Source organism: Melanotaenia boesemani, chromosome 5, assembly GCF_017639745.1.
Source record: "Melanotaenia boesemani isolate fMelBoe1 chromosome 5, fMelBoe1.pri, whole genome shotgun sequence".
In the NCBI taxonomy this organism is placed as follows: Eukaryota; Metazoa; Chordata; class Actinopteri; order Atheriniformes; family Melanotaeniidae; genus Melanotaenia; species Melanotaenia boesemani.
The window spans coordinates 28,136,893-28,150,712 of record NC_055686.1 but is presented as its reverse complement, the minus strand read 5'-3'; positions in this window follow the sequence as shown (position 1 = coordinate 28,150,712).

Sequence of the window (13,820 nt, the reverse complement as noted above, 5' to 3'; positions counted from 1 at the left end):
AGAACTGGACTAAAAATCACTTGCAACAGGTGTGATGTAGAGATTAATTCTCAGAGCCCAGACCTTAAAATAGAACAGGACAAAGAGAGACTATTATCCAAAGAAGAGCTTAAAATGTTCTTCAGGAAGTCAGGAGAACTATTCCTGATGACTACTTAGAGAAATGACTCCTTCCACATATTGACTTTTAAGCTAATTAGAACTGTACAAACTGTTTTCTCAGACTTTGTACTATAATTCCACTATGTTTGTATCACTGTATTTATTTTGATTTTTGGCAAAGTACGAAGATAAAAGGGGTGGCGGAAGAGATTTATAAGCTTGATGCTGTGGATACTGCTTGAAGCTCCTACTACGTCTGTTACTATAAAATGTGTATATTCATGAAAATGTGGTTTACATCTCAGTTTGTATTGTTCATCTTCCATAAACATACTGCCATTAATAAGTTATTTTAATAATCATGTTAATCACTTGCAACTACATTGAAATTATGCACAGACTTTCAGATAAGATTCGATAAGTGAATTTCAGTTCTTAAAGAGCACATTTGTTCAGGTGTTTGAGAGTGTCTGTACTTCCGGGAAATGGGGTCTTTTTGAGCCTTGGTAGGGCTTACTTCTCATAGACTCTAACAGATCTAATCATATTTGTATGCAGGGTTTGGAATCTGCAATCTTCTCTAAGACCTTCCTGTTTAGTTGATGAGGGGTTCCACTGCTGCCCTGTTCGGGGAGTCTGCTGTTGATATAATAAATATTCTCTGGGTTGTTCCTCTACCTTGCTCCACCTCTTCACATTTCATAACTACTTGGTGGAGAGGTAGAGCTGACAACCTGCCAAAAAGCACATAATCACACACCTCTGCCTCAGCTCTCAGCTTGAAATAGCATGATGGTGACAAATGGGAAGTAAGGGGAATATTAAGGCTATTTCCACCTTCCCAAGAAGACCTGATGAACACAATGGTTAAGACTCTGTGTGTGTTGATACTGACTGCATTCAGCACTATAATATTATTATGGAATGTGCATATAACCTGAACAAAGATAGCTTTCTCAGTGAACATATCAACGTATCCCCTGTTAAACAATTCTTTTGTTTAAGCTTGCACATAATGCAGAACACCATTAAATGCAGCACAAGCTGCCATTTTTTATCTTTATCACTAGTGGGCAGCCTTGGGCTGGCACTAAAACAACTCCATCTCTAGCCAGTACATGCTTTACATTCATCATGCATTTTTACCCTATGTAGCAGCTGATGCTGTCGCCCATAGCAACAATTTATTACAACAAAGGAATAAGCAGAAATGGACCAGTTATATGCAAACAGTTCACAATCAGAGGTCAAAGCTGGATTGACATTACGTTGAAATACACTGTACAAGAAATGTAATCCATTTCAGCTCAACTACTTTGAACTATGAGCCTCGAAATTGCAGTCTTAGAGGGACAGATTTCCTCATTGCACTGCAGCATATTGATGTCAATAACACATGCAGGTCTCTAAGGATTCTGATCCTTTTCTTGCTACCTTCAAATAACTCTGCATCTCTATCTTCTATTGATCATCTCGTCTTAATTGTCTCATATTCTACTGGAAAGCAATCTGCTGGTTTTACCATACAGTGCTCTCACCAATGTTGGCTGTTGCAGCAAACCTGTGCAACTGCAGTTGTTTGAAAAGTTCTTTGATCTGCACTGACATCCAAACACATCTTACATAAAGACTTGCTGATTTCCTGTGCATGTGTGTAAGTGTGTGTGTTTGTATGCATACAGTTCAGGGTGGCCCCACAGCTAACCCACTGCATAGATTATGTCGCATGATGTTATGGTGCTGTATTATCTTGGAGTGGGGGGATTCTGTTTTCTCTCCCTGTCGCAGTGTCAGTCAAGGTAAATGTATTCCTCCATGCCCCCCACCCCCCCACCCCCCTTACTCTTCCTCTCTTTCTCTTTCCAGCAGCTTTTCTTTGTTGCCATCAAATCTTTTCATCTCTTTTCATCGTCTGTCTTCTCCTTTCCCTCCTCTTTGTTCTGTCTTTCATTGTCTTACTTTCCACCACCCCATCCAAACGTTCTCTCAGGTTTAAAAATAGAAACTGAACCCTTCTTCTCTTGTTTCTTCCTCTTGCATCCTGTTTTTTTTTTCTTTCCCTGTAATCCAGCACTTAGCAGACTCTGCCTGAAGCTACATTGCGTTGTTTATCCTCTTTTGAACCTCGCTTTCCTCATCGTCTCTCCAGCTAACATCTGCTATGTTGTCTTACACCTGAGCTCCCTGGTTTCTTTAGATAGAGTATCAACACTCTCACCTCCTCCGGGAGGATATGGTAGCACTGCTGAGCATTAATGATAGTCAGTGTGGATAGTGTCACTCTCTCTGGGTTACTGATAACCTCACTGTGCCCTAGCAATAGGAAGGCAGAACCCACCGCTGAAATAATGCCTCCCAGATCTGATCATGCGACATCACTCAGTCAGGTAAACAGGTACTAAACTTAGCACTTTCCACACTTCAGAAGCTCTATGCTGATCCCAGGCGGGATATTCTCTCAGGGTGTGAGATGCAGGTCATTAGAGAAGCGCAAATTACTTAAACAGTGTGTCTAAATGTTTACCCATTCATTGACAGGGTTTGTTGTGCAATACGGTTACATAAACTGTCAATGTTGTTCAAAGTGTCCAAGTATTGAGGAACAAATGATTTTCAATCAATGACATAACATGTAAATCATCAGCAGCACCAATAGCAACTGTTCCTTTGACCGAGCCTCAGTCAAAAGAACAACTCATTTTAATCCCCTAAAAAGTCTGTCCATGTTCCTTAAAATTGTACATTTTGTATGGTTTTCCACAGGAAGAAAGAAAGCATATAAAAATCATTATGGCATGCTTTATGAAACATCTGTTTTAAAGTTGGGGACACCTGCTGTATAACATGCTGATTAAATCGATTCCCATTGCCAAGTGCAGCTATAATGCCTCCCAAGGGACAAGTCTTTGGGCAGTGGTTTCACATTTTTTTACATCAAGTACGACCTCAGAAGGTTTTAAGCTCACCGAGTAATATCTTTATGACTGATATTAGAATATAGTAGAAAAGATCTACTCTTTTCCATCAGGCACACCTCAGACAGACGTTGGTTAGATCTAAATGAAAATTGTATTAATTGTTGAGAGGTTGCAGCTATCATTGTAAAATGAGCTTAATCATCTTGAGCTAATATTTAAACTTTGTCACACAACTAAAGGGTAACCCTCTCAGGAAAGTCCTGATAACCCTGCCGAGTCGGAGACTATTGGTGGTTTAAAGACCTTTGCTTTTCCTTCTGTATACTACAGGAATGAGGAAATGTTTAACTATGTTTGGTATCTTTTTATATGATGTATGTGATCTGATAATTATATTTCACTTTTACCTGTTTTAACATATTGAGCCCAAAAATACACAAACTGTCAAATTAGATTAAATAAAAAACTTTTATTTATTACAGTAAAAACCAGCAAACACACCTTTTACCATTTAATAAAAAAAAAGGAATGAAAAATCATGAATATATATATAAAAGAAGCCCAATGTCTACCCATCCGACCTCACTTTTACGCTCGGATAAATGTTTTTGTGTTATCAAAGTCAAAATCAAAGTCAGCTTTATTGTCAATTTCTTTATATGTACGAGACATACAGAGGAATCGAAATTGTTTTCCACTATTCCGCAGTGAAGACAGGACAGGACATTAACACTGAAGTAACTAATAAAAATAAATTAAATAAAAAAATGCACAACAAAGATCTGAAAAAAAGAAAAACTGAGATTATTGCAAACTGATAAAACGCCATTAGAAACGAATCTGAAAATGTCTAACAGCAGAAAGCAAACTTCCAAAGCAACGTTCTCCTATAAACTAAACTCAAACTGTTATTCAAATATTATCAGTTAAAAAAACATAGCACAATGATAATCCATCACATCTGTATTGTTTTATATGATCCATCAATGTCAAACAAAAATTAGAAGAGGGTTATAAATATATACTTAAAGCAGCTCTCCAGGTGACCTGCTTTTTTTGTAATAGCACTGCCAAAATGTCTTGTGATCCAATCATGCTGTCTCTGCCCTCTTACACGTGCACAGTATTGGAAGTAACAACATTATTTACACAAACTAATTTCTTTGAAAAATATCTGGTTCCCTAAAAATCATGTTAAAGTTGACCAGCTAGTTAGAAGGTTGAGAAACTTTAACCAATTAACCTGATGAGGAGAACTCTTCTGTGAAAAGACAATCCTGATACCTGGATCAATAGATGTTGGCTTCAGTCTCATGTTGGACTCTCCATCCATCCTTAGAAGCCTTTATCAGCCTCACAACTCACAGATTAAGCAGAATGTAAAGGTGTTTACATTATCCTCTGATCTGTGGTCAGACCAGCAGGATTGGATCACGTCACACGTTCACACGTTCAAACGTTCATGTTTTTATTTTACTTATTTATTTATTTATTTATTTTGATGTTCATGGATTATGTAAAACAAGAGATATGATGGCTTCAGTTTCATAACATGATCAAATCTTCATAATTTACAGATTACTCAGCATTTTTGAAAATTGCTTGAGCAATTACTTCAGCATACCACTAGAGGGAGTGTGAGTACCACCAGTTGCACCACAGTTTGAAAACTGTGGCTACGTAGTTGTCACTTTGGAAAGCATTACCTTGGATCCCTTAAGACTGGGTTATGATAGGTTTCCGTAAGGCACAACTTTATGAGATAAATATATTTATTGGTTATTTTTGACTGCAGCTTTAGCCTCACACCGCAGTACCGAAAATAAACTGCTAGCTTTTTTGTTGAGTTTTTTGTCTTTTACTTTTTATCCTAAAGTTGTCAGTCAGTTGCATAGCTTCTACATGAGACATTAATAATAATAATAATAATAATAACTGTAGCTCAGGAGGAAGAGCAGTCGTCTTTCGACCGGAAGGTAGGCGGATTGATTCCAGGCTTCCACTGACTACATGCCGAAGTGTCCTTGGGCAAGACACTTAACCCCATGTTGCCTCACAATGTGCCTATCGGGGTGTCAATGTGTGTGTGAATGGGTGAATGTGATAAGTAGTGTAAAGCGCTTTGAGTGGTCAAACTGACTGGAAAAGCGCTATATAAGTACAAGTCCAAGTCCATTTAATAATGGGTTCAATTTCTATAGCACTTTTCAAGGCACCCAAAGCATTTTACATTTTATCCATTATTCATTCATTCCTTGTTCATACTCGGTGATGGTAAGCTATGTAGCCACAGCTGCCCTGGGGCAGACTGATGCAAACATAGCAGCCAATCTGTGCCAATGGCCTCTCCAACCACCACAGTGACACTGGAGGCAAGGAGGGTGAAGTGTCTTGCCTGACCCAATAACAAATTGATTGGGGGAGTGGGATTCGAAACTACCACATGAGCCACTACCACCACATTTTACAGCTGGAAAAAGGTTTTTTACGGTAAACTTGTCATGGACTGCGGGATGTGAGGACCCAAACGCAGGATAGAGAGGCAGAAGACAGACAGGTGTAGGAATAAAAGTTTTAATGTAGAAGCACTTACATGGACAAAACATGAGAGACATGACAGGGAAACGACAGATGATCTGACAAAGATCTGAAACCAAGGGGTATAAATACACTGAGGAACTAACAGGGAACAGGTGAAGTGAATAAGCAAATCAAACCAGGTGTACTAATGAACAGAAAACAGAAACAATACAGAATACGCAACGGAAAAAAACAACTGAAATAAAACAGGAAACCAGACAGGACAAAAGCAACAGAACAGTAACAAGAAACTACTTAACCAAAAACCCATAGACCATGACCAAACTATGTCCATTCTTGCAGTCCAGAGTGCAGCACCATCATTAAAATTTAGAGTATGCACCTGGGTGTTGTGCTACCATTGATGCTAATTGTAGAAGCAGTTGATAAATACTGTATGTGCAACTACTAAATGTCATTTGATACAAAAGACTAAATTAAAATTAAACACTTTCTCTTGGCACGTAACAGCCAGATATTTGTGAGTGTTTGCAGGTTTAGTAGGATACATAGTGATTATTTATTTACTTATTTATTTATTTATTGTTTTTTGTTTTATTTATTTATTTAGGTGGGGGGAGGGGTTGAGGTCTGGAAAGTCAGCAGTGTGTTTAATCAAATCTATTTTTAGGCTGTGTGAAGCACCAGCTCAGGCTCGCCCAGTGAGTCATTTTGTTATGACTGTGGCTGTACATCACAATCCTGCATCTCATTGTAAATGATGATGATTTTAAAATGATTAAACAACAATAAAAGACATTTCTTAAAGAATAACTCACCAGGCTTCCTGTAATTCTGTTTAATTCAGAGTCTTGTCTTATACAACGGATCATATGTTGCAATAATGGATTGCAAGCGTTTGAGTGTTCATCTCTGTTGTGAAAATTTATATAAATGAATGCTGACTGAGGCTGGATCAACGCCTTGTGTTTCTGTGTTCATTCTCCCTACTTTGATGGAAAGTGTTTTATCTCTACCCCCCTCGACATGTTTCAGCTACTTTCTTAGAAAAAATAACAGCCTATGAGACATTTCACTTGTAAATCATGTGACCCTTCTGAGGAAGGCTACAGGAAGTAACCGAAACTAGAGATGTGACGTTCATGAATGAATCAATTCTTTTGGAACAGCTCTTTTAAATGAACAATGGGAACCGAGTCACAGCTGTGAGCCGTTCATTTGTGAGCCATTCTTTTTATATACAAAATTTCCACACTGCCTTCATCACATTTGTCACATCATAGAAGTCTGATGTCCAACATGCTCCATTCATGTGAAGCATCTATGGGCAGAGAGTATTGTTTGGAAACAAATGCTGTGAGTTCTATTCAAAACATTTACTAGAATTTGCACTGACTGCTCAGGTTTATCCTTTTTATCCTATTTATTATTATTTTATTTTACCTTTTTATATCCTCTTCCTATAATTGTTTTAATTTTTTATAGTAGATTAAATAGTAGGTAAATATTTTCATTGTTTGTCGTTCTTATATATTGTGAAATTTTGTAAGATATTGTAAGAACGAGCCAGTTTTTGAATGGCTCTTTGAAGGGAATGGCTCTTCAAGATCCGGCTCCCTTTAAAGAGCCATAAATTCCATCTCTAGTCAACACATCACGCTAAACACAGACTTTATTTTCTCAGCTGTTTTACTAATAGGATGTTTTGTGCAATAACTGAAGGAGAAGACAGTATGAGCATTTATAGACTATGCAATGCTATCCACAACATTAGCTAAAAATTTAATTAGAAATCAAAATTACCTAGTGAGGAAATGAGAAGAGCCATGGGGCTATAACACGTTTTTTACATGACTAAAACATTCACTGACCTATTTTTTTTTTTTCTTACAATTTCCAAGCAGGTGCTTTTGCTACCATGAAAGATAGCGACTTCTTTGAAGGTAGTTATAGGTGGTTTTGGAAAACATGAGCAAACAAATCATATGATTTTGTTTGGAGGGAGGACAATCAGGCTACTTACTAAAAAATGTAAATAGGAAAAGATTGATGAGGACAACCACACACATAAACCATCTCTTCCTTCCATGCAACAATAATGGTATGCATAGGCGTTTTATTTTTAGCCAAAGAATCATTGAAGAGCTTTTTCTGTGTGACTGTGGGGGTTTGTAGTATCCTGTAGCTTCAGCAGCCAGACACATGCAGCTGATGAAAAGCTACAACACTGCAGTGCTTCATTCACAGGCAGCACTCAATTTGTGAGCTGCTCTTCTCCCTCGCATCGTGCCTGTTGCAGCATGTTTGCTCTCTCCCTCTTTTTCCTGTGTGTGTGTGTGTGTGTGTGTGTGTGTGTGTGTGTGTGTGTGTGTGTGTGTGTGTGTGTGCAGTCCCTGAACGAGGATTGTGAATCACCTCCAGTCAATTCTTTCACGGTAATATCTGTATCACACCCGTATCAGGTACCTTTTCATGCATCACATGGCTTTTGTCCCTCTGATGATTCGTGTCTATGTTTCAATGTAATTGAGACAGAAGAGCATGTTTATTTAGGCCAGTGCAGGATTTTCTTTAAACCATATTCAGTGTAAACAGTCAGAGATGCAGTTGACAGCAGAATTATCTGCTGGTCTTATCTGCTGCCATCTGATCTAATGTTGCATCTCTTCATATATGTAAAGGACACCAAGAGCCATGGAAAACGAAAGGCATTCAGTGTGTTTTGTGAGTGTGTGAAGCATTTTAAGCAAAAGTTAACGAGGTTCAATTGTGAAATGGCAAAATGCAACACATCATTATATTTTAAAGATTTCTTCAGTTTATACCAAATTTCTGATATCTTTACTATCCTAAAGATGTGTTTACATCATGTTTTCTCTGCATTTTAGCCACACTTCCCAAGTGTGTTTTTTTTTTCTTTTTACAACAACAGGTATATAAAAACCAAAATAAGCTTCTGACTGTGATGAGTTTTTCATTCAAGCTTATTCGCACCCACATTCCCAGTTTCTGTGGGAAAGAATCAACCTGCTTACCCTTAAAATTTAAGCTTAAAGTCACTGAATCAAAATCTCTGCTTTAACACTGAGATGAACATGCATTGCTTGGAAATTTGACCTTTATCTGGAACAACTGAACCTCAGTGTGATAAAAGCAAGACAGGACTGGTGGGAAAAGGGCAAAACAGCACAAAAGTGCCTGGGTTACTGTAGGCTAAAATATTTGTTTTAGACCAAAATAATATGTTGATAGAAAATATATTGTGATATGATGGCAAATTACAAGAAACACTTTAGTGTGAGGAAACAGAGATGAAACTAGTTTATTAGTTGAAAGGCAATATATGATACATGCTGGTATTTCATACTGGTATACTGAGCTCTTCGGGCTTTTCTAGTTACTTTGACATGAACTTTTTACATACATACATACATACATTCATATTTACATTATATATGGTCTTCACTGGTCACGCTCAATTTTATTCATATAGCACTTCTACAACAACTGCAGTTGCCAAAAGTGCTATACAATGAAATAATTAAGACAATAAAACAATAATAAATCATAATAAAAAAAAGAGTCATACGTTAAAGTACAATTGTAAATGTGTTTTAAAAAGCCAATGCTGGAGCTTAAGGACTTGACACCTGAAGAAGTGTCTAAGCAGCTCCAATGTGAAGAAGCAGACTCTTCTATAGTTTAAGAGTTTTATATATATATATATATATATATATATATATATATATATATAATATAATATAATATAATATAATATAATATAATATAATAAATTTTAATTGTTTTATATGTATCTTGACATGTTATCAATTTTATATTTTTTCTAAATACATTGATTAACTTAATAAATATCAAATATTTTAATTTTATTAATATTTTTAATTTATTTTACATATTAACTTATATATACATTTATTACAACTTCCAGATTACAATGGATCTACAAAATCACAAAATATTTGATCATGTGTGTCTGGAACTGAAGAATGCTGCATTTTACATTATGAGTAACTTTTCAACATGTAGCAGTTATTTTAAATGTACATATAAGTTCATTTTCACAGCTAGGTATAATCCTGACCGCCTGAACTGATGGACCTCATAAAACAAAATGAAGCCAGATCTATTAATTAGTAAAGACATCAAAGAAAAAAAACTCCCTTTATCTCTGTTTATTTTTTATTTTTTATGTGCCCCCTGAAGTGTCTCTTGTCACGGCTGGTGTTGTGGATCCAAGGAAACGAGAGCGAGGACGAGAGAACAAGTGAATGATTTATTATGATAAACAATGGTTATGGAGATGTGATGGCTAAAGGACGGGCTGGAGCGGGCAGACAGGATTCCTCGAGTGGACCGTGGTTTTCCGGGTCGGGTTCTTGGGGAGAGAGAATACAGGTGAGTAAACAATAAGCAATACAGTAGCGACAAGACTTAGTTCACGGCTGGTTACCACAGGCAGTAGTACAATCCAGCGAAGACTGAAGAGTCATCTGGGGTACTTATACGAGAGGAGTCATCAGCCCAATGTCATTCAGCTGCGCCGTCCTGTTGGCGGAGATGCTTCATTCTCCAAATATGGTCAGGCGAAAGGAGGAGAGGTGCGGACCATGACAGTACCCCCCCTCAAGGGGAGCCCCCAGGCGACCCACCAGCACAGCGCTGACGGAACGCCCGGATGAGGCGGTCACCCAGGATGAACGAACGAGGAACCCAGGAACGCTCCTCCGGGCCATACCCCTCCCAGTCCACCAGGTACTGCAGGCCACGACCCCGGCGGCGGACATCCAAGAGGCGACAAACAGAGAAGGCCGGATCACCGCCAACGACCCGGGCGGGCGGAGGGGGCCTGGAAGGAGGGACCAACGGACTGGAGGAGACCGGCTTCAGCTGCTAGACATGGAAGGCAGGGTGAACCCGCATGGACCGGGGCAGCCGCAGTTTGACGACCGCAGGGTTGATGACCTCCAGGACTTCGAAAGGACCCAGGAACCGAGGGGACAGCTTGCGAGACTCCGTCCGCAGGGTGATGTTTCTGGAGGACAGCCAGACCTTCTGTCCCGGACGGTACGGAGGTGCGGGATCCCTGCGTCGGTCAGCACCCCTGCGGTTCCTGTCCGCAGCCCGAACCAGGGCCGCCCTCGTGGCCCTCCACATCCGACGACACCGGCCCAGATGCCGCTGGATGGAGGGCACCGCGATCTCTGCTTCGTGCTCCGGGAAGAGCGGAGGCTGGTAACCCAGGGAGGCCTCGAAGGGCGAGAAACCCGTGGCGGACAAGACGTGGGAATTGTGGGCATATTCCACCCAGCACAGGTGGCTGCTCCAGGCGGAGGGGTTATTAGCAGCCACGCAGCGCAGGGCAGATTCCAGTTCTTGATTTAAACGTTCAGCCTGGCCGTTGGTCTGGGGATGGAAACCCGAGCTCAGGCTGACAGAGGCACCCAGCTCAGCACAGAATGCTTTCCAGACCCGGGACACGAACTGGGGGCCGCGGTCTGAGACTATGTCTGTGGGTATGCCGTGAAGGCGGAACACATGCCTGGATACGATCTCGGAGGTTTCCAGAGCAGAAGGTAGTTTGGGCAAGGCCACGAAGTGAGCTGCTTTGGAGAACCTGTCTATGATGGTTAGGATGGTGGTGTTACCTTGAGACGGCGGCAGACCGGTGACAAAGTCCAGGACAATGTGGGACCAGGGCCTCCCAGGGATGGGTAGTGGACGTAGAAGTCCCGCAGGGGCCTGAGAGGAGGTCTTTCCTCGAGCACAGACTGGACAGGCGGCCACAAATTCCCGGACGTCCTTCTCCAAAGTAGGCCACCAGAAGCGCCGCCGGATAAGTGTGGAGGTGCGTGCTCGACCAGAATGGCAGGCCACCCGGGAGGAATGCCCCCACTGGATCACCTGGGAGCGGACATTGTCAGGCACAAACAGTTTATTTGGAGGACCTGTACCTGGATCAGGGTGGGCGCGCTGGGCGTCCCTGACGTTCTGTTCCACCTCCCAGGTAACGGCGGCCACCATACAGGACGCAGGCAGAATGGTGTCAGGGTCAGTGGGTGGTCCTCCGGAACTGAATTGACGGGACAGGGCGTCTGGCTTGATGTTCTTCGTGCCTGGTCTGTAAGTGAGGGAAAAGTTAAACCGACCAAACAATAGTGCCCACCTGGCCTGCCGGGAATTCAGTCTTTTGGCTGACTGAATATACTCCAGGTTGCGATGGTCTGTCCACACGATGAAAGGCTGAGCTGCCCCTTCCAGCCAGTGTCGCCACTCGTCTAAAGCCAGCTTCACTGCCAAGAGCTCACGTTCACCCACGTTGTAGTTACATTCTGCTGGGGAAAGACGCCGGGAGAAAAAGGCACATGGGTGAAGCTCTCCAGACTGCACCGACCGCTGGGACAGGACTGCCCCCACCCCGTTATCTGAGGCATTAACCTCCACCACAAACTGACGTGACGGATCAGGCTGCGTGAGCACCGGAGCAGAGGCAAACCGTTTCTTCAGTTCCTGAAAGGCGTCGTCCGCGCACTTGGACCAGTGAAAGGGGGTCTTGGGGGAGGTCAGCTTGGTGAGCGGGGCGGCTACCTGGCTAAAGTTCTTAATAAACCGGCGGTAGAAATTAGCGAAACCTAAGAAGCGCTGCAATTGCTTCACAGTGTCAGGCATGGGCCAATCCAGAACTGCCTTAACCTTGTCAGGATCCGTCTTCATCTGCCCGCCCATAAACACATAACCCAGAAAGCCAACGGTCTCAGAATGGAATTGACATTTTTCAGCTTTGACATACAGCTTGTTCTCCAGGAGTCTCTGAAGCACCAGACGGACGTGTTTCTTGTGTTCAGACAGGGATTTTGAATAGATGAGTATGTCATCGAGGTAGACGAACACAAACCGATTGAGGAAATCACGGAGAACATCATTGACCAGGGCTTGAAAAACTGCGGGGGCGTTAGTGAGGCCGAAAGGCATGACCAGATACTCAAAATGTCCTAATGGGGTTTTGAATGCCGTTTTCCACTCGTCTCCTTCTTTGACACGGACCAGGTAATAGGCATTCCGGAGGTCTAATTTGGTGAAAACGGTGGAACCAAGCAAGGCGTCAAATGCTGAGTCAATCAGGGGTAAGGGATATTTATTATGAACAGTTATTTTGTTTAAACCCCGATAATCAATACAGGGCCGCAGAGTTTTGTCTTTCTTGGTGACAAAGAAAAACCCTGCGGCTAAAGGGGAAGACGAGTGTCTGATGATACCTGCATCCAAGGATTCTTGTATGTATTTCTCCAGGGTCTCTCTTTCAGGTCTGGAGATATTGTACAACCTGCTGTTTGGAAGAGAGGACCCTGGTAGTAGGTTTATGGCACAATCGTAGGGCCGGTGAGGTGGTAAGGAGGAGGCTTTGTGCTTGCTGAAGACTTCGGCCAGGTCATGGTATTCACCGGGTACTGATGTCAGGTCCGGGGGCGGTCCTCCGCTACTATCCGTTGCCGTGGGGGGTATGGCTGACCGTAGACAGGCCAGGTGGCACTCCTCACTCCAGCCTATAACGGTTCCGGTGGTCCAGTTAATGTGGGGGTTGTGGAGTGACAGCCAGGGGTGACCAAGAACCAGGGGGCAATCTGGTGCTGAAATCAACTTAAACTCAATAAGTTCAGTATGATTGCCGGAAAGCTTTAATTTAATGGGTGCAGTGGTGTGGGTTACCTGGGCGATGGTTCTGCCGTCCAGGGCATTAGCAGTTATGGGTCGGGGCAGTGGTATCCGTGGGATCTGTGCTTCTTCCGCCAGACGGGCGTCCAAAAAGCTGTCTTCTGCGCCTGAGTCGATCAGAGCCGGTACGGTGAGGGTTTGATCCAAAAAAGTGATGGTTGCCGGGATTTGAGTCTTGGTCTGGGTCTGGCCCGTCAGAATCCCGACCTTAACTGATGGGCCGGATCTTTTGGGCGAACGGGACAGGCGGCACGGAAGTGTCCCAATCCACCACAGTAGAGGCATTCTCCTGCTTGCAGCCGTTTTTGTCGTTCTGATGGAGTAAGGTGCGCCCGCCCCACCTGCATCGGCTCGACGCCGGAAGCAGAGGAGGAGTCCAAGGATGGCCAGGCTGGCGGGGTCGGGTCTACCGCTGGGGACTGAACCGTGTAGGAACCCCTGCGGTCTCGGTGCCTCTCCCGGAGGCGGTTATCCAATCGGATGGCCAGGTCGATTAAGGCGTCGAGAGTTTCCGGAAGATCCCGAGTC